This window comes from Penaeus chinensis, chromosome 14 (assembly GCF_019202785.1).
Source record: "Penaeus chinensis breed Huanghai No. 1 chromosome 14, ASM1920278v2, whole genome shotgun sequence".
NCBI lineage: Eukaryota > Metazoa > Arthropoda > Malacostraca > Decapoda > Penaeidae > Penaeus > Penaeus chinensis.
The window spans coordinates 23,072,690-23,094,659 of record NC_061832.1 but is presented as its reverse complement, the minus strand read 5'-3'; the positions used below and the strand labels follow the sequence as shown (position 1 = coordinate 23,094,659).

The 21,970-nt window shown below is 41.7% G+C and overlaps 8 non-coding genes across 8 annotated transcripts; all 8 read right to left on the bottom strand.

Annotated features, from left to right (window-relative positions):
• Positions 1-1,026: 1,026 nt before the first annotated feature.
• Positions 1,027-1,097, bottom strand: Trnag-gcc. The gene has a single exon. It is a non-coding gene; the product is annotated as a tRNA-Gly (tRNA).
• Positions 1,098-3,415: 2,318 nt separating this feature from the next.
• On the bottom strand, positions 3,416-3,486 carry Trnag-gcc. The gene has a single exon. It is a non-coding gene; the product is annotated as a tRNA-Gly (tRNA).
• Positions 3,487-6,505: 3,019 nt separating this feature from the next.
• On the bottom strand, positions 6,506-6,576 carry Trnag-gcc. The gene has a single exon. It is a non-coding gene; the product is annotated as a tRNA-Gly (tRNA).
• Positions 6,577-8,479: 1,903 nt separating this feature from the next.
• Positions 8,480-8,550, bottom strand: Trnag-gcc. Its single transcript has one exon. It is a non-coding gene; the product is annotated as a tRNA-Gly (tRNA).
• Positions 8,551-11,180: 2,630 nt separating this feature from the next.
• On the bottom strand, positions 11,181-11,251 carry Trnag-gcc. The gene has a single exon. It is a non-coding gene; the product is annotated as a tRNA-Gly (tRNA).
• A 2,270-nt stretch (positions 11,252-13,521) lies between these two features.
• Positions 13,522-13,592, bottom strand: Trnas-gcu. The gene has a single exon. It is a non-coding gene; the product is annotated as a tRNA-Ser (tRNA).
• A 3,145-nt stretch (positions 13,593-16,737) lies between these two features.
• Trnag-gcc lies at positions 16,738-16,808 on the bottom strand. The gene has a single exon. It is a non-coding gene; the product is annotated as a tRNA-Gly (tRNA).
• A 2,504-nt stretch (positions 16,809-19,312) lies between these two features.
• Positions 19,313-19,383, bottom strand: Trnag-gcc. Its single transcript has one exon. It is a non-coding gene; the product is annotated as a tRNA-Gly (tRNA).
• Positions 19,384-21,970: the final 2,587 nt, after the last annotated feature.

The following is a 21,970-nucleotide window of genomic DNA, read 5'->3' as shown; positions in this document are numbered from 1 at the left end:
TAAAAAAGAAGGAAATGGAGGGAGAAGATGAAATAGGGTACAAGGAAAAGGAGGAAGATAGGGAGAAAAATGATGAACAGGAGTAGAAAGTGGACAAAGTGGAAGGAATAGAATAGGAGAAAAAAAGGCCGGGAGAAAAGGAAGGAGGAAATAACAGAGAAAATCGATTTAGAATGACACTAGGAAGAGGGGAAAAAAGGGGGGGGATAGAAGGAAGATGACAAGAGAACAAGGAATAGATGGAGGGGCAAGGATAGGAGGAGAAGGAGGAGGAGGAGGAGGAGGAAGAGGTGGTTGAGGTAGAGGAGGAGGAGGAGGAGGAGGTGGAAGAGCAGGAGGAGGGAGAGGAATACGAGGACGATGATGATAACGACGACGATGATGATAATCATGATAATGATGATGATGAAGAAAAGAAAAAGAGGATAATGTTGATGATGATAAAGGGATGAAGATGTCAGAAAAAGTAAAAGGAGATGAGTGATTGGTGGACAAAGAGAAATCAACAGATAAAGGGATGAGAAAGGCAACCGAAAAGAACTGAAAAAAAGAGATATGGAGGAACATATTACTCCAACTTTTGCGCACTTTTACGGTCTTTCCTTTTAAAGAATTTCGAGGATACAGCGGAGTGTGTCGGTGCAGATACATTGACGCATAGGAAGTGTATCCGCGATTTTGTTAAAATACCTTCAAGGCCCTTCACTATTACCTTTCTACTTGTAGCTTTGTAGAACTCATATCGGCTTCGCATTCACAAATAAGGCTAATATTCTCTCTCTCGGTCAGTGTTTCGTTCTTTGTAAAATATTTTTTTTTTATTTTAATGCGGATATTGTGGAAAAGGCACAGTAACATCCAGCATAACAATAAAAGCACACACAACAAATATGTGTTAATTTATTTGTCTATTAATATACATCTGTCGATACGCAATGTGCCGCTACAATTGTCGATGTCGATACAGTACACTTGTTGATTATTGAATAAACTTTAGTGACGAAATGATTGGATGTTTTAAAAGTGTGCATCGGCCGGGAATTGAACCCGGGCCTCCCGCGTGGCAGGCGAGAATTCTACCACTGAACCACCGATGCTGTCTGTATAAATGTGAATGAATAAATAAACATTATAAATGAAGCAATAAATAAATCAATGGATAAATGAACTAATATGCAAGTGGACAAATATATTTAGAAACATAGATATAGCTATATAAATAAATATATGCTTATATATTTATTCAATTTTTGAATAAATATATATCAACATAGATATGTTAATATACAAACATATACATACACATGCACACACACACACACACACACATATGTATATATATATGTATATATATATATATATTTAAATATATACTTAAATATATATTTTTTTGTGTCATCACGATGTTTAACGAGCTACTTCGACTTGACATCACGTAGTTGGCTGGGTCTTTCTTTGGCTGACCAAGGATCCTTCCCTAGGGGAATAGGTAGTTGAGTGGAAGTTCCTTGCCCAGGGGAATAGGCAGTTGAAGTGAAGTTTCTTGCCTCGGCAATTTTTGAGTCTGATGCTATTTATATATATACATATATATAACCCACTCCCGTATAGACAATGCATATGAATAAAAGTATCATCATTGTCATCGTCGTCGTTAGCATCATTATCATCATCTTTGTCGTCATGCTCCTCCTCCTCCTCATCTTCCTTCATCTTCCTTATTTTCCTTCATCTCCTCCTCCTCATCTTCCTTCATCTTCTTCTCCTCCTCCTCATCTTCCTTCTCCTCATCCTCATCGTCCTTCATCTGCTCCTCCTCCTCATCTTCTTTCATCTTCTCCTCCTCCTCCTTTTTCATCTCCTACTCCTCCTTCTTCCTTCTTCTCCAGTGAGCGATTATTCGATGTTTAACCAAAAGTAGTAAAATGGCGCGTCATAGTCTATCGGGAAAGCCATCAAGTGGCGCGTCGTGGCGAGGGGTTCAATTACCGTCGTGCTGGGTCTTTGGCAAGTTGTAGCACCCATTTTGCCTCCCAACCTGTGTGTGTTTGTTTATGCATGTTTATGTGTGTGTATGTATATTAACATATCTATGTTTATGCACTAATATGTACATATATGCATACATTTATTCATTTGCATGGCTCTGATTATACGGGAATGGATAGAAACAATAATGTCCTAGTCGACGTCGACTGATGGTGGCCTTCAATAAATATATAGCATCAGACTTAAAAATTGTGAAGGAAGGTAAGGAGGAGGAAGGGGAGGAGAAGGAGATGGAGAAAGATGATGATGATGAGGAAGAGGAGGAGGAGGAGGAGATGAAGGAAGAGGAGGAGGAGATGGAAGAGAAGGAGGAGGATGAGATGGAGGAAGATGAGGAGGAGGAAGAGGAGGAAGTGGGGGAGATACAGGAAAATGAGAAGGAGGAGGAAGAGGAGGAGAAGGAGAAGGAGATGAAGGAAGATGATAAGGATGAGAAGGAGATGAAGGAAGATGAGGAGGAGGAGGAAGAGGAGAAGGAGATGAGGAGGAGAGGAGGAGTGGGAAGAGAAAGAGGAAGAGGAGGAGGAGAAGATGGAGGAAGATGAGAAGGAGGAGGAAGAGGAGATGAAGGAAGATGATGATGATGAGGAAGAGGAGATGAAGGAAGATGATGATGATGAGGAGGAAGAGGAGAGGAAGGAAGGAAGAGGAGTGGTAAGAGGAGGAGGATGACGACAAACATGATAATGATGCTAACGACGACAATGATGATGATGATGAAATAGAAGAAGAAAACGAAGACGAAGATGATAACGATGATGATAACGAAGAAGTTGAAGAAGTAGGACGTCGAAAAAACAATAGGAGATGAGTGAATGACGGTGAAAGAGAAGTCAGCAGATAAGGAGTGAGAAAGGCAACCGAAATTAAAAAAAGCAGATGTGGAGAAACATATTACTCTAACTTTTCCGCACTTTTACTGTCTTTCCTTTTAAAGAATTTCGAGGGTACATCTGAGTGTCTCGGTGCAGATACATTAACGCATAGGAAGTGTATCCGCGATTTTGTTAAAATACCTTCAAGGCCCTTCACTATTACCTTTCTACTTGTAGCTTTGTAAATTTCATATCCAGCTTCGCATTCATAGATGATATTAAAATTCCCTCTCTCGGTCAGTCTTTCATTCTTTGTAAAATAGTTTTATTTTTTTTATTTTACTGCAGAGACTGTGAAAAGACACAGGCATACCCAGCATAACAATAAAAGCACACACAACAAATATGTGTTGATTTACTTGTCTATTAGTATACAACTGTTGATACGCAATGTATCGATACAATTGTCGATGTCGATACAGTACACTTGTTGATTATTGAATAAACTTTTAAGTGGTATAGTAACGAAATGATTGGATGTTTTAAAAATGTGCATCGGCCGGGAATTGAACCCGGGCCTCCCGCGTGGCAGGCGAGAATTCTACCACTGAACCACCGATGCTGTCTGTATTAGACCGAACGAATAAATAAATAATATAAATGAAGGAATAAATAAATCAATGAATAAATGAACTAATAACTGATTTCAAGTCGAAGAAGTTCGTTGAACATCGGTGATGACACAAAAATGGAAAAGTATATATCTATGTATATATATAAATATTTATACATATATACACGTGTGTGTGTGTGCATGTGTATGTATATGTTTGTATATTAACATATCTATGCGTATGTGTATATATATGTATACATAAGCCTATATCTATTCATATAGCTATATCTATGTTAATATACAAACATATACATAAACATGCACACACACACACACACACAGATATGTGTGTATATATGTATATATATATTTATATATATATACATAAATATATATGTTTCCTTTTTTGTGTCATCACCGATGTTCAACGAACTGCTTCGACTTGACATCACGTAGTTGGCTGGGTCCCTCTATTGGGGTGGCTGACCAAGGATCCTTCCCCAGGGGAATAGGCAGTTGAGGGGAAGTTCCTTGCCCAGGGGAACAACACGCCTCGGCATCAAGTTGTCGTGGCAATTTTTGAGCCTGATTCTATTTATGTATATGTACATATATACATATGCATATATTGAAGGCCACCATCAGCCGACGACGACTATGACATTATTGTCTCTACCCAGCCCCGTATAGACAATGCATATAAATAAATGTATCATCATCGTCATCGTCGTCGTTAGCATCATTATCATCACCGTCTTTGTCGTCATGCTCCTCCTTCTCCTCTTTCTTTATATCCTTCTCCTCTTCCTCCTTCTCATTATTATCTTCCTCCATCTCCTCCTCATCTTCCTTCTTCTCCTTATCATCATCTTCCTCCATCTTCTTCTCATCCTCTTCCTCCTCCTAAGCATCTTCCTTCATCTCCTCCTACTCATCTCCCTTCATCTCCTCCTCTTCTTCATCTTCCTTTACCTCCTCCTCATTATCTTCCTCCATCTCCTCATGTTCCTTCATCTCCTTCTCCTTCTCCTCATGTTCCTTCATCTCCTTCTCCTTCTCCTCATGTTCCTTCATCTCCTTCTCCTCCTCCTCATGTTCCTTCATCTCCTTCTCCTTCTCCTCCACCTCCTCATCTTCCTTCATCTCCTTCTCCTCCTCCTCATATTCCTTCATCTCCTTCTCCTCCTCTCATCTTCCTTCATCTCCTCCTCATCTTCCTTCATCTTCGCCTCATCTTCCTTCATCTCCTCCCCTCCCCCTCATCTTCCTTCATCTCCTCCTCCTCATTTTCCTTCATCTCCTCTTCCTCATCTTTCTTTATCTCCTCCTCCTCCCCCTCATCTTCCTTCATCTCCTTCTCCTCCTCCTCCTCATCTTCCTTCATTTCCTTCTCCTCCTCCTCCTCATCTTCCTTCATCTTCTCTTCCTCTTCCTCCTCCTCATCTTCCTTCATCTCCTCATCTTTCTTTGTCTCCTCCTCCTCCTCTTCCTCCTTCATCTCCTCCTCCTCCAGTGAGCGATTATTCGATATTTAATCAAAAGTAGTCAAATGGCGCGTCGTAGACTACCGTGGCGAGGGGTTCAATTACCGTCATGCTGGGTCAGCCTTAGGCAAGTTGTAGCACCCATTTTGCCTCCCAACCTGTATGTGTTTATATGTGTATGTGTATGTATATGTATTAACATATCTATGTTTATGCACTTATATGTACATATATGCATACATTTATTCATATGCATGGCTCTGATTATACGGGAGTGGGTAGAGACAATAATGTCCTAGTCGACGTCGACTGATGGTGGCCTTCAATATATATATAGCATCAGACTCAAAAATTGTGAAGGAAGATAAGGAGGAGGAAGAAGAGGAGGAGGAGATGGATGAAGATGATGATGATGAAGAGGAAGAGGAGGAGTAGGAGGGGAGATGAAGGAAAATGAGAAGGAGGAGAAGGAGATGAAGGAAGATGATGAGGATGAGAAGGAGATGAAGGAAGATGAGGAGGAGGAGAGGAGGAGGAGAGGAGGAGTAAGAAGAGGAGGATGAAGAAAAGGAGAAGATGAGGGAAGATGATGATGATGAGGAAATGGAGGAGGAGGGGGAGGAGATAAAGGAAGATAAGGAGGAGGAGGAAGAGATGAAGGAAGATGATGTTGATGAGGAAGAGGAGATGAAGGAAGGTGATGATGAGGAGGAAGAGGAGGAGGAGATGAAGGAAGATGATGATGAGGAGGAAATGGAGGAGTGGGAGGAGATAAAGGAAGATAAGGAGGAGGAGGAAGATGAGGAGAGGAAAGAAGGAAGAGGAGTGGTAAGAGGAGGAGGATGACGACAAACATGATAATGATGATAATGATGCTAACGACGACAATGATGATAAAGTAGAAGAAAAAGAAGACGAAGATGATAACGATGATGATAACGAAGAGGATGAAGAAGTAGGATGTCGAAGAAACAATAGGAGATGAGTGAATGACGGAGAAAGTGAAGTCAGCAGATGAGGGAGTGAGAAGGGCAACTGAAATATAATGAAAAAAGCAGATGTGGAGGAACATATTTCTCTAACTTTTGCGCACTTTTACTGTCTTTCATTTCAAAGAATTTCGAGGGTACAGCGGAGTGTCTCGGTGCAGATACATTAACGCATAGGAAGTGTATCCGCGATTTTGTTAAAATACCTTCAAGGCCCTTCACTACTACCTTTCTACTTGTAGCTTGGTAAATTTCATACTCGGTTTCGCATTCATAGATAATATTGATATTCCCTCTCGGTCAGTGTTCAATTCTTTGTAAAAGATTTTTTATTTTATTTTACTGCAGAGACAGTGGAAAAGACGTAGGCATACCCAGCATAACAATAAAAGCACACAAAACAAATATGTGTTGATTTACTTGTCAATTAGTATACAACTGTTGATACGCAATGTATCGATACAATTGTCAATGTCGATGCAGAACACTTGTTGATTATTGAATAAACTTTTACGTGATGTAGTGACGAAATGATTGGATGTTTTAAAAGTGTGCATCGGCCGGGAATTGAACCCGGGCCTCCCGCGTGGCAGGCGAGAATTCTACCACTGAACCACCGATGCTGTCTGTAGAAGATTGAATAAATAAGTAAATATTATAAATGAAGGAATACATAAATCAATGAATAAATGAACTTATAAGCAAATGGATAAATATATTTAGAAACATATATATAGCTATATGAATAACTATATGCTTATATATTTATTAAATTTTTGAATAAATATATATTAACATAGATATGTTAATATACAAACATATACATACACATGCACACACACACACACACACACACACATGTATATATCTATATATATTTATACATATATATACATAAATATATATATATATATTTTTTTGTGTGTCATAACCATGTTTCACGAACATGGTTATGTGTTTCTTTGGCTGACCAAGGATCCTTCCCAAGGGGAATAGGCAGTTGAGGTGAAGTTCCTTGCCCAGGGGAACAACACGCATCGGCCTCAAATTGTCATGGCACTTTTTGAGTCTGATGCTATTTATATATATACATATATCGAAGGCCACCTTCAGTCGACATCGACTATGACATTATTGTCTCTACCCACTCCCGTATAGACAATGTATATGAATAAATGTACCATCATCGTCATCGTCGTCATTAGCATCATTATCATCATCTTTGTCGTCATGCTCCTCCTCCTCATCTTCCTTCATCTCCTCTTCCTCATCTTCCTTATTTTCCTTCATCTCCTCCTCCTCATCTTCCTTCATCTTCCTTCTCATCCACATCTTCCTTCATCTCTTTTTTCTCCTTCTCCTCTTCCTCCTCCTCCTCTTCCTTCTCCTTCTCCAGTGAGCGATTATTAGATGTTTAACCAAAAGCAGTGAAATGGCGCGTCGTAGTCTATCGGGAAAGCCATCAAGTGGCGCGTCGTAGCGAGGGGTTCAATTACCGTCGTGCTGGGTCTTTAGCAAGTTGTAGCACCCATTTTCCCTCTCAACCTGTGTGTGTTTGTTTATGCATGTTTATGTGTGTGGGTGTATGTATATTAACCTATCTATGTTTATGCACTTATATGTACATATATGCATACATTTATTCATATGCATGGTTCTGATTATACGGGAGTGGGTAGAGACAATAATGTCCTAGTCGACGTCGACTGATGGTGGCCTTCAATATATATATATAGCATCAGACTCAAAAATTGTGAAGGAAGATGAGGAGGAGATGAAGGAAGATGATGATGATGAGGAACTGTAGGAGGAGAGGGAGGAGATAAAGGAAGATAAGGAGGAGGAGGAGGAAGAGGAGAGGAAGGAAGGAAGATAAGTGGTAAGAGGAGGAGGATGACGACAAACCTGATAATGATGATAATAATGCTAACGACGATGATGATGAAGTAGAAGAAAAAGAAGACGAAGATGATAACGATGATGATAACGAAGAGGATGGAAAAGTAGGAGATGAGTGACTGACGGAGAAAGAGAAGTCAGCAGATGAGGGGGCAACCAAAATGAAAAAAAGCAGATGTGGAGGAACATATTACTCCAACTGTTTGCGCACTTTTACTGTCTTTCCTTTTAAAGAATTTCGAGGGTACAACTGAGTGTCTCGGAGCAGATACATTAATGCATAGGAAGTGTATTTTGTTAAAATACCTTCAAGGCCCTTCACTATTACCTTTCTACTTGTAGCGTTGTAAATTTCATATCCGGCTTCGCATTCATAGATTATATTAAAATTCCCTCTCTCGGTCAGTGTTTCATATTTTTTTTATTTTACTGTAGAGACTGTGGAAAAGACACAGGCATACCCAGCATAACAACAACAAATATGTGTTGATTTACTTGTCTATTAGTATACAACTGTTGATACGCAATGTGTCGATACAATTGTCGATGTCGATACAGTACACTTGTTGATAATTTAATAAACTTTTAAATTATATAGTGACGAAATGATTGGCTGTTTTAAAAGTGTGCATCGGCCGGGAATCGAACTCGGGCCTCCCGCGTGGCAGGCGAGAATTCTACCACTGAACCACCGATGCTGTCTGTAGTAGACTGAATAAATGAATAAATATTATAAATGAAGGAATAAATAAATCAACAAATAAATGAACTAATAAGTAAATGGATAAATATATTTAGAAACATAGATATAGCTATATGAATAAATATGTGCTTATATATACATATATATATATATACATACGCATAGATATGTTAATATAAAAACATACACATGCACAAACACACACATATGTATATATATTTATATATACACATAAATATAAATATATATTTTTTTTGTGTGTCATCACCGACGTTTAACGAACTTCTTCGACTTGACATCACGTAGTTGGTTGGGTCTTTCCTTGACTGCCCAAGGATCCTTTCCCAGGGGAATAGGCAGTTGAGGAGAAGTTCCTTGCCCAGGGGAATAGGCAGTTGAGGTGAATGTCCTTGCCCAGGGGAATAGGCAGTTGAGGTAAAGTTCCTTGCCCAGGGGAATAGGCAGTTGAGGTGAATGTCCTTGCCCAGGGGAATAGGCAGTTGAGGTAAAGTTCCTTGCCCAGGGGAACAACACGCCTCGGCCTCAAATTAATTATCATGGCAATTTTTGAGTCTGATGCTATTTATATATATACATATATTGAAGGTCATCATCAGTCGATATCGACTCGGACATTATTGTCTCTACCCACTCCTGTATAGACAATGCATATGCATAAATGTATCATCATCGTCATCGTCGTCGTTAGCATCATTATCGTCATCTTTGTCGTCATGCTCCTCCTACTCCTCCTTATCTTCCTCCTCATCTTCCATCATATCCTCCTCCTTCTCATCTTCCTTTATCTCCTCTTCCTCATCCTCCTTATTTTCCTTCATCTCCTCATCATCATCTTCCTTCATCTCCTTCTACTCCGTCTCATCTTCCTTCATCTCCTCCTCCTCATCTTCCTTTATCTCCTCTTCCTTTTTTTCCTCCTCCCCACCTCATCAACTTCCTTCATCTCCTTCTCATCCTCATCCTCATCTTCCTCCATCCCCTTCTCCTCCTCCTCTTTCTCCAGTGAGCAATTATTCGATATTTAACCAAAAGTAGTCAAATGGCGCGTCGTAGATTATCGGGAAAGCGATCAAGTGGCGCGTCGTAGCGAGTGGTTCAATTACCGTCGTGCTGGGTCTTTGGCAGGTTGTAGCACCCATTTTGCCTCCCAACCTGTGTATGCATGTCTATGTATGCATATTAACATATCTATGTTTATGCACTTATATGTACATATATCCATACATTTATTCATATGCATGGCTCTGTTTATACGGGAGTGGGTAGATACAATAATGTCCTAGCCAACGTCGACTGATGGTGGCCTTCAATATATATATATATATAGCATCAGACTCAGAAATTGTGAAGGAAGATAAGGAGGAGGAAGAGGAGGAGATGGAGATGGAGAAAGATGATGATGATGAGGAAGAGGAGGAGGAGATGAAGGAAGAAAAGGAGGAGGAGGAAGAAGTGGAGGAGGAGGAAAATGGAGGAGGAGGAGATGGAGGAAGATGAGGATGAGGAGGAAGAGGAGGAGGAAGAGGAGGAGGAGGAGGGGGAGATTCAGGAAAATGAGGAGGAAGAGGAGGAGGAGGAGATGAAGGAAGATAATGATGATGAGAAGGAGATGAAGGAAGATGGGGAGGAGGAGGAAGAGGAGGAGATGAGGAGGAGAGGAGGAGTAAGAAGAGGAGGAAGAAGAGGAGGAGGAGAGGATGAAGGAAGATGAGGAGGAGGAGGAAGAGGAGATGAAGGAAGATGATGATGATGAGGAAGAGGAGGAGGAGGAGGAAATGAAGGAAGATGATGCTGATGAGGAAATGGAGGAGGAGGGGGAGGAGATAAAGGAAGATAAGGAGGAGGAGGAAGAAGAGGAGGAGAGGAAGGAAGGAAGAGGAGTGGTAGGAGGAGGAGGATGACGACAAACATGATAATGATGATAATGATGCTAACGACGACAATGATGATGAAGTAGAAGAAGAAAAAGAAGACGAAGATGATAACGATGATGATAACGTAGAGGATGAAGAAGTAGGATGTCAAAAAAATAATAGGAGATAAGTGACTGCGGAAAAAAAGAGAAGTCAGCAGATGAGGGAATGAGAAAGGCAACCGAAATGAAAAAAAAAAAAACAGATGTGGAGGAACATATTACTCCAACTTTTGCGCACTTTTACTGTCTTTCCTTTAAAAAAAAAAATCGAGGGTACAACTGAGTGTCTCGGTGCAGATACATTAACGCATAGGAAGTGTATCCGCGATTTTGTTAAAATACCTTCAAGGCCCTTCACTATTCCCTTTCTACTTGTAGCTTTGTAAATTTCATACTCGGTTTCGCATTCATAGATGATATTAATATTCCCTCTCTCGGTCAGTCTTTCATTCTTTGTAAAATATATTTTTTTTATTTTACTGCAGATACTGTGGAAAAGACACAAGCATACCCAGCATAACAATGAAAGCATACACAACAAATATGTGTTGATTTACTTGTCTATTAGTATAGAACTGTTGATACGCAATGTATCGATACAATTGTCGATGTCTATACAGTACACTTGTTGATTATTGAATAAACTTTTAAGTGATATAGTGACGAAATGATTGAATGTTTTAAAAGTGTGCATCGGCCGGGAATTGAACCCGGGCCTCCCGCGTGGCAGGCGAGAATTCTACCACTGAACCACCGATGCTGTCTGTAGAAGAATAAATGAATAAATAAATATTATAAATGAAGGAATAAATAAATCAATCAATAAATGAACTAATAAGTAAATGTATAAATATATTTAGAAACATAGATATAGCTATATGAATTAATATACAAACACATACATACACATGCACACACATACACACACATGTGTATATATGTATATATATTTATATATATTCATAAATATGTATTGATTTTCCTTTTTTGTGTCATCACCGATGTTCAACGAACTGCTTCGACTTGACATCACGTAGTTGGCTGGGTCCCTCTACTGGGGTGGCTGACCAAGGATCCTTCCCCAGGGGAATAAGCAGTTGAGGTGAAGTTGCCCAGGGGAACAACACGCCTCTGCCTCAAATTGTCGTGGTAATTTTTGAGCCTGATTCTATATATATGTACATATATATACATATATTGAAGGTCACCATCAGCCGACGTCGACTATGACATTATTGTCTCTACCCAACCCCGTCATCACCGTCTTTGTCGTCATGCTCCTCCTCCTCATCTTCCTTTATATCCTTCTCCTCTTCCTCCTTCTCATTATTATCTTCCTCCATCTCCTCCCCCTCATCTTCCTTCATCTCCTTATCATCATCTTCCTCCATCTTCTCATCCTCTTCCTCCTCCTAAACATCTTCCTTCATCTCCTTCTACTCATCTCCCTTCATCTCCTCCTCTTCCTCATCTTCCTTTATCTTCTCATTATCTTCCTCCATCTCCTCACCTTCCTTCATCTTCTCTTCCTTATCTTCCTTCATATCCTCCTCCTCCTCATCTTCCTCCATCTCCTTCTCCTCCTAAACATCATCCTTAATCTCCTCTTCATCTTCCTTCATCTCCTCCTCATGTTCCTTCATCTCCTTCTCTTTCTCCTCCTCCTCCTCATCTTCCTTCATCTCCTTCTCCTCCTCCTCATATTCCTTCATCTCCGCCTCTTCCTCCTTCATCTCCTTCTCCTCATCTTCCTTCATCTCCTACTCCTCCTTCTCCTCATCTTCCTTCATCTTCTCCTCTTCCTTCATCTCCTTCTCCTCCTCCCCCTCCTCATCTTCCTTCATCTCCTTCTCCTCCTCATCTTCCTTCATCTCCTTCTCCTCCTCCTCATCTTCCTTCATCTCCTTCTCCTCATCTTCCTTCATCTTCTCCTCTTCCTCTTCCTCCTCCTCATCTTCCTTCATCTCCTCATCATTCTTCATCTCCTTCTCCTCCTCCTCTTCCTCCTTCATCTCCTCCTCCTCCTCCTCTTCCTCCTTCATCTCCTTCTCCTCCTCTTCCTTCATCTCCTCCTCCTCCAGTGAGCGATTATTCGATATTCAATCAAAAGAAGTCAAATGGCGCGTCGTAGACTATTGGGAAAGCCATCAAGTGGCGCGTCGTAGACTACCGTGGCAAGGGGTTCAATTACCGTCGTGCTGGGTCAGCCTTAGGCAAGTTGTAGCACCCATTTTGCCTCCCAACCTGTATGTGTGTTTATATGTGTATGTGTATGTATGTGTATTAACATATCTATGTTTATGCACTTATATGTACATATATGCATACATTTATTCATATGCATGGCTCTGATTATACGGGAGTGGGTAGAGACAATAATGTCCCAGTCGACGTCGACTGATGATGGCATGACGACAAACATGATAATGATGATAATGATGCTAACGGCGACAAAGATAATGATGATGAAGTAGAAGAAAAAGAAGAAGATGATAACGATGATGATAACGAAGAGGATGAAGAAGTAGGATGTCGAAAAAACAATAGGAGATGAGTGAATGACGGAGAAAGAGAAGTCAGCAGATAAGGGAGTGAGAAAGGCAACCGAAATGAAAAAAAGCAGATGTGGAGGAACATATTACTCCAACTTTTACTGTCTTTCCATTTAAAGAATTTCGAGGGCACGGCGGAGTGTCTCGGTGCAGATACTTTAACGTATAGGAAGTGTATCCGCGATTTTGTTAAAATACCTTCAAGGCCCTTCACTATTACTTTTCTACTTGTAATTTTGTACATTTCATACTCGGCTTCGCATTCATAGATGATGTTAATATTCCCTCTCTCGGTTAGTGTTTCATTCTTTGTAAAATATATATTTTATTTTATGTGTTGATTTACTTGTCTATTAGTATAGAACTGTTGATACGCAATGTATCGATACAATTGTCGATGTCGATACAGAACACTTGTTGATTATTGAATAAACTTTTAAGTGATATAGTGACGAAATGATTGTATGTTTTAAAAGTGTGCATCGGCCGGGAATTGAACCCGGGCCTCCCGCGTAGCAGGCGAGAATTCTACCACTGAACCACCGATGCTGTCTGTTTAACGTAGAATAAATAGGTAAATATTATAAATGAAGGAATAAATCAATCAATGAATAAATGACCTAATAAGTAAATGGATAAATATATTTAGAAACAAAGATGTAGCTATATGAATAATTATGTGTTTACATATACATATATATACACATACACATAGATATGTTAAAATACATACATATACATACACATGCACACACACATGTATATATAGATATATATTTATATATATATACATAAATATATATATATATATTTTCCTTTTTTGTGTCATCACCGATGTTTAACGAACTTCGACTTGACATCACGTAGTTGGCTGGGTCTTTCCTTGGCTGACCAAGGATTCCTCCGCAGGAGAATAAGCAGTTGAGGTGAAGATCCTTGTCCAAGGGAACAACACGCCTCGGCCTCAAGTTTTGGCAATTTTTGAGTCTGGTGCTATTCATATATATATACATATATTGAAGGTCACCATCAGTCGACATCGACTATGACATTATTGTCTCTACCCACCCCCGTATAGACAATGCATATGAATAAATGTATCATCATCGTCATTGTCGTCGTTAGCATCATTATCCTCATCATCTTTGTCGTCATGCTCCTCCTACTCCCCCCCCCTCTCATCTTCCTCCATCTCATCCTCCACTTCATCTTCCGTCATCTCCTCCTCCTTCTCATCTTCCTGTATCTCCTCTTCTTCATCTTTCTTATTTTCCTTCATCTCCTCCTCGTCATCTTTCTTCATCTCCTACTCCGTCTCATCTTCCTTCATCTTCTTATTCTCCTCCTTCATCTCTTCCTTGTTTTCCTCCTACCCCCCTCATCAACTTCCTTCATCTCATTATCATCCTCCTCCTCATCTTCCTCCATCTCCTTCGCATCCTCCTCTTCCTCCTCCTAAATATCTTCCTTCATCTCTTCCTCCACTTCCTCATCGTCCCTTATCTCCTTCTCATCATCTTCCTTCTCCTCCTCCTCATCAGCTTTCTTCATCTCCTTCTCCTCCTCCTCCTCATCTTCCTTCACCTCCTCCTCCTCCTCCTTATCATCATCATCATCTTCCTTCATCTCCTTCTCCTCCTCCTCCTCCTTCATCTCCTTCTCCTTATCATCATCTTCCTTCATCTCCTTCTCCTCCTCCTCCTCCTCATCCACATCTTCCTTCATCTCCTCCTCCTCCTCATCTTCCTTCAACTCCTTCTCCTCCTCCTCCTCATTTTCCTTCATCTCCTTCTCATCTTCCTTCATCTCCTTCTCCTCCCCCTCCTCATTAACTTCCATCATCTCCTTCTCTTCCTCCTCCTCCAGTGAGCTATTACTCGATGTTTAACCAAAAGTAGTAAAATAGCGCGTCGTAGACTATCGGGAAAGCCATCAAGTGGCGCTTCGTAGCAAGGGGTTCAATTACCGTCGTGCTGGGTCTTTAGCAAGTTGTAGCACCCATTTTCCCTCTCAACCTGTGTGTGTTTGTTTATGCATGTTTATGTGTGTGTGTATGTATATTAACATATTTATGTTTATGCACTAATATGTACATATATGCATACATTTATTCATATGCATGGCTCTGATCATACGGGAGTGGGTAGAGACAATAATGTCCTAGTCGACGTCGACTGATGGTGGCCGTCAATATATATATAGCATCAGACTCAAAGATTGTGAAGGAAGATGAGGAAGAGGAGATGAAGGAAGATGATGATGATGATGAGGAACTGTAGGAGGAGAGGGAGGAGATAAAGGAAGATAAGGAGGAAGAGGAGGAGAGTAAGGAAGGAAGAGGAGTGGTAAGAGGAGGAGGATGACGACAAACATGATAATGCTTCTCAACCTGTGTGTGTTTGTGTATGCATGTATATGTATGTATATTAACATATCAATGTTTATGTACATACATTTCTTCATATGCATGGCTCTGATTATGCGGGAGTGGGAAGAGACAATAATGTCCCAGTCGACGTCGACTGATGGTGGCCTTCAATATATATATATATATATATATATATATATATATATATCATCAGACTCAAAAATTGTGAAGGAAGGTAAGGAGGAGGAAGAGCAGGAGGAGAAGGAGATGGATGAAGAAGATGATGATGAAGAGGAAGAGGAAGAGGAGGAGGAGGAGGAGGAGGAAATGGAGGAAGATGAGGAGGAGGAGATGGAGAAATATGAGGGGGAGGAAGATGAGGAGGAGGAAGAGGAGGAGAAGATGAAGGGAGATATGGAGTAGGAAGAGGAAGAGGAGATGAAGGAAGATGATGTTGATGAGGAAGAGGAGAAGGAGATGAAGGAGGATGATGAGGAGGAAATGGAGGAGGAGGGGAGGAGGTAAAGGATGATAAGGAGGAGGAGGAGGAAGAGGAGGAGAGGAAGGAAGGAAGAGGAGGGGTAGGAGGAGGAGGATGACGACAAACATGATAATGATGATAATGATGCTAACGACGACAATGATGATGAAGTAGAAGAAAAAGAAGATGAAGATGATAACGATGATGATAACGTAGAGGATGAAGAAATAGGATGTCGAAAAAATAATAGGAGATGAGTGACTGACGGAGAAAGAGAAGTCAGCAGATGAGGGAGTGAGAAAGGCAACCGAAAAGAAAAAATGCAGACATGGAGGAACATATTACTCCAACTTTTGCGCACTTTTACTGTCTTTCCTTTTAAAGAATTTCGAGGGTACAACTGAGTGTCTCGGTGCAGATACATTAACGCATAGGAAGTGTATCCGCGATTTTGTTAAAATACCTTCAAGGCCCTTCACTATTACCTTTCTACTTGTAGCTTTGTAAATTTCATACTCGGGTCGCATTTATAGATGATATTAATATTCCCTCTCTCGGTCAGTCTTTCATTCTTTAAAAATATATATATATATATATATATATATATATATATATATATATATATATATATTTTACTGCAGAGCCTGTGGAAAAGAAACAGGCATACCCAGCATAGCAATAAAAGCACACACAACAAATATGTGTTGATTTACTTGTCTATTAGTATAGAACTGTTGATACGCAATGTATCGATACAATTGTCGATGTCGATACAGTACACTTGTTGATAATTGAATAAACTTTTAAGTGATATAGTGACGAAATGATTGGATGTTTTAAAAGTGTGCATCGGCCGGGAATTGAACCCGGGCCTCCCGCGTGGCAGGCGAGAATTCTACCACTGAACCACCGATGCTGTCTGTAGAAGACTGAATAAATGAATAAATATTATAAATGAAGGAATAAATAAATCAACAAATAAATGAACTAATAAGTAAATGGATAAATATATTTAGAAACATAGATATAGCTATATGAATAAATATGTGCATATATATACATATATATACACATACGCATAGATATGTTAATATAAAAACATACACATGCACAAACACACACATATGTATATATATTTATATATACACATAAATATAAATATATATTTTTTTTAGTGTGTCATCACCGACGTTTAACAAACTTCTTCGACTTGACATCACGTAGTTGGTTGGGTCTTTCCTTGACTGCCCAAGGATCCTTTCCCAGGGGAATAGGCAGTTGAGGTGAAGTTCCTTGCCCAGGGGAATAGGCAGTTGAGGTGAATGTCCTTGCCCAGGGGAATAGGCAGTTGAGGTAAAGTTCCTTGCCCAGGGGAACAACACGCCTCGGCCTCAAATTAATTATCATGGCAATTTTTGAGTCTGATGCTATTTATATATATATATATATATATATATATATATTGAAGGTCATCATGAGTCGATATCGACTCGGACATTTTTGTCTCTACCCACTCCTGTATAGACAATGCATATGCATAAATGTATCATCATCGTCATCGTCGTCGTTAGCATCATTATCGTCATCTTTGTCGTCATGCTCCTCCTACTCCTCCTTATCTTCCTCCTCATCTTCCATCATATCCTCCTCCTTCTCATCTTCCTTTATCTCCTCTTCCTCATCTTCCTTATTTTCCTTCATCTCCTCCTCATCATCATCTTCCTTCATCTCCTTCTACTCCGTCTCATCTTCCTTCATCTCCTCCTCCTCATCTTCCTTTATCTCCTCTTCCTTTTTTTCCTCCTCCCCCCCTCATCAACTTCCTTCATCTCCTTCTCATCCTCATCCTCATCTTCCTCCATCCCCTTCTCCTCCTCCTCTTCCTCCAGTGAGCAATTATTCGATATTTAACCAAAAGTAGTAAAATGGCGCGTCGTAGATTATCGGGAAAGCGATCAAGTGGCGCGTCGTAGCGAGTGGTTCAATTACCGTCGTGCTGGGTCAGCATTAGGCAAGTTGTAGCACCCATTTTGCCTCCCAACCTGTGTATGCATGTCTATGTATGCATATTAACATATCTATATTTATGCACTTATATGTACATATATCCATACATTTATTCATATGCATGGCTCTGATTATACGGGAGTGGGTAGAGACAATAATGTCCTAGTCAACGTCGACTGATGGTGGCCTTCAATATATATATAGCATCAGACTCAAAAATTGTGAAGGAAGATAAGGAGGAGGAGAAGGAGATGGAGAAATATGATGATGAGAAAGAGGAGGAGGAGGAGGAGATGAAGGAAGAGGAGGAGAAGGAGGAAGAGGAGGAAGAGGAGGAAATGGAGGAAGATGAGGGGGAGTAGGAAGAGGAAGAGGAGGAGGAGGAGATGGAGGAAGAGGAGGAGGAGGAGATGGAGGAAGATGAAGGGGAGGAGGAAGAGGAGGAGGAGGAGGGGGAGATGAAGGAAAATGAGGAGGAGGAGGAAGAGGAGGAGGAGAAGGAGATGAAGGAAGATGATGATGATGAGGAGATGAAGGAAGATGAGGAGGAGAGGAGCAAGAAGAGGAGGAGGAAGAGGAGGAGAAGATGAAGGAAGATGAGGAGAAGGAAGAGGAGATGAAGGAAGATGATGTTGATGAGGAAGAGGAGATGAAGGAAGATGATGATGAGGAGGAAGAGGAGGAGATGAAGGAAGATGATGATGAGGAAATGGAGGAGGAGGGGGAGAAGTTAAGAAAGATAAGGAGGAGGAGGAGGAAGAGGAGAAAAGGAAGGAAGGAAGAGGAGTGGTAAGAGGAGGAGGATGACGACAAACATGATAATGATGAAAATGAAGCTAACGACGACAATGATGATGAAGTAGAAGAAAAAGATGACAAAGATAATAACGATGATGATAACGAAGAGGATGAAGAAATAGGATGTCGAAGAAACAATAGGAGATGAGTGAGTGACGGAGAAAGAGAAGTCAGCAGATGAGGGAGTGAGAAAGGCAACCGAAATGAAAAAAAGCAGATGTGGAGGAACATATTACTCCAACTTTTGCGCACTTTTCCTGTCTTTCCATTTAAAGAATTTCGAGGGCACGGCGGAGTGTCTCGGTGCAGATACATTAACGTATAGGAAGTGTATCCGCGATTTTGTTAAGATACCTTCAAGGCCCTTCACTATTACTTTTCTACTTGTAATTTTGTACATTCATAGATGATGTTAATATTCCCTCTCTCGGTTAGTGTTTCATTCTTTGTAAAATATATATTTTATTTTATGTGTTGATATACTTGTCTATTAGTATAGAACTGTTGATACGCAATGTATCGATACAATTGTCGATGTCGATACAGAACACTTGTTGATTATTGAATAAACTTTTAAGTGATATAGTGACGAAATGATTGGATGTTTTAAAAGTGTGCATCGGCCGGGAATCGAACCCGGGCCTCCCGCGTGGCAGGCGAGAATTCTACCACTGAACCACCGATGCTGTCTATGTAACACAGAATAAATAGGTAAATATTATAAATGAAGGAATAAATCAATCAATGAATAAATGAACTAATAAGTAAATGGATAAATATATTTAGAAACAAAGATGTAGCTATATGAATAATTATGTGTTTACATATACATATATATACACATACACATAGATATGTTAAAATACATACATATACATATACATGCACACACACATGTATATATGGATATATATATATATATACATAAATATATATATATCTTTTCCTTTTTTTGTGTCATCACTGATGTTTAACGAACTTCGACTTGACATCACGTAGTTGGCTGGGTCTTTCCTTGGCTGACCAAGGATTCCTCCGCAGGAGAATAAGCAGTTGAGGTGAAGATCCTTGTCCAAGGGAACAACACGCCTCGGCCTCAAGTTGTGGCAATTTTTGAGTCTGATGCTATTCATATATATATATACATATATTGAAGGTCACCATCAGTCGACATCGACTATGACATTATTGTCTCTACCCACCCCCGTATAGACAATGCATATGAATAAATGTATCATCATCGTCATTGTCGTTGTCACAACTGCGAGATTGCTCTGGACCGTCGGCGGTGTTTACCTCACTCTGGGCGGCGGGCTTAGGCCTCTCGCGATTGGCTCGTTCGCCGTGTGTGGGAACGAGGGTATCGGCCTAAACATCGGCGGGACACATAAAAGGAGCACCTGTCAGAAATTCAGCAGTTGTCCCGTGACTTTGACGTGTGTGCTTCTTTCCGCCATGTGACCTCGCGTGCTCCGCTGGATCCTTCTCCTGTCTGTTTGTACATATCCTGTGTTTGTAGTGTAAGTAGTGCCTTTAGCATTAAAACCTTGTGTATGTTCCCTCTGGTGTGTTTCCGTTGACCTGACCGCTCTGATTCCTTAAAACGAACCCTGACATTGGCGGCCTTGCCAGGATCGTCCGGGCTACTCAAACAAAACTCCCGGGGGAAGAACGCTGGCCAGAGGAGCGACTGACCACGGAGTCGCCTATGGACACGATCCGTCTGCCCAAGGAACCGTCGCAGCGGGAAACCTGCCGGCAAGACGGACGAAAGCGAGGGAGACTCCCGGGGAACGGCCGTCGGATGAAGCAGGCACGGTCGAGGAAGCCTCAGCCGCCGGCGAAATACACACCAGAGGAAGCGACTGCAGCGGCACTGAAGTCAGAGGAGCTGACCGCCCTTGTATGTCCGCTTGTGCAACTGGTGGGTGCGGGATGTGCACCCGAACAACCAGTTGGCGTGGGATGCCCGCCCAAGGGTATCGGTCCACCGGAGGAGCTGCCTGCCGTGGACGCGCCGGAGGAACAGCTGGTGGGTGCAGGACGTGCGCCCGAACGACCAGCTAGCTTGGGATACCCGCCCAAGGATCCGGTGGGCATCGGTTTGACCGAGAAGCTGCCTGCCGAGGACGCGCCGGAGGAGCTGTCTGCCGAGGACATGCCGGAGGAGCTGCCTGCCGAGGACATGCCGGAGGAGCTGCCTGCCGAGGACATGCCGGAGGAACTGCCTGCCGAGGACATGCCCGAGGAGCTGCCTGCCGAGGACAAGCCGAAGGAGCTGCCTGCGGAGGACATGCGGGATGCGCACCCGAACGACCAGTTGGCGTGGAGGAGCTACCTGTCCAGGACGTGCCAGAGGAGCATCTGTGCAAAGGCACCCTGGAGGAGCTGCCCCCCGAGGACGCACTGGAGGAGCTGCCGGGAGTAGAGGGAAAGCTGGAGGAGCGATGGTGCAGCCAGTCTGACAGACGTCAGAATCGCGATCGCCGGAAGAGTGTGGCTGACGGAAGGACAGGCCCTAGGGCCACATCACCGCTGGAATGAGGACCTCGGAGCCTCGGTGTAGACATCTCGCAGTTGTGATTCTCGCAAAATAATCTTCATTTCTTGGAAGATTATTTTGAAGAGAGAAGGGAGATATGTCACAACTGCGAGATTACTCTGGACCGTCGGCGGTGTTTACCTCACTCTGGGCGGCGGGCTTAGGCCTCTCGCGATTGGCTCGTTCGCCGAGTGTGGGAACGAGGGTATCGGCCTAAACATCGGCGGGACACATAAAAGGAGCACCGGTCAAAAATTCAGCAGTTGTCCCGTGAATTTGACGTGTGTGCTTCTTTCCGCCATGTGACCTCGCCTGCTCCGCTGGATCCTTCTCCTGTCTGTTTGTACATATCCTGTGTTTGTAGTGTAATTAGTGCCCTCTAGCATTAAACCTTATGTATGTTTTCCTCTGGTGTGTTTCCGTTGACCTGACCGCTCTGATTCCTTAAAACGAACCCTGACAGTCGTCGTTAGCATCATTATCATCATCATCTTTGTCGTCATGCTTCTCCTACTCCCCCCCCTCATCTTCCTCCACTTCATCTTCCGTCATCTCCTCCTCCTTCTCATCTTCCTGTATCTCCTCTTCCTCATCTTTCTTATTTTCCTTCATCTCCTCCTCATCATCTTTCTTCATCTCCTACGCCGTCTCATCTTCCTTCATCTCTTCCTTTTTTTCCTCCTACCCCCCTCATCAACTTCCTTCATCCCCTTCTCATCCTCCTCCTCATC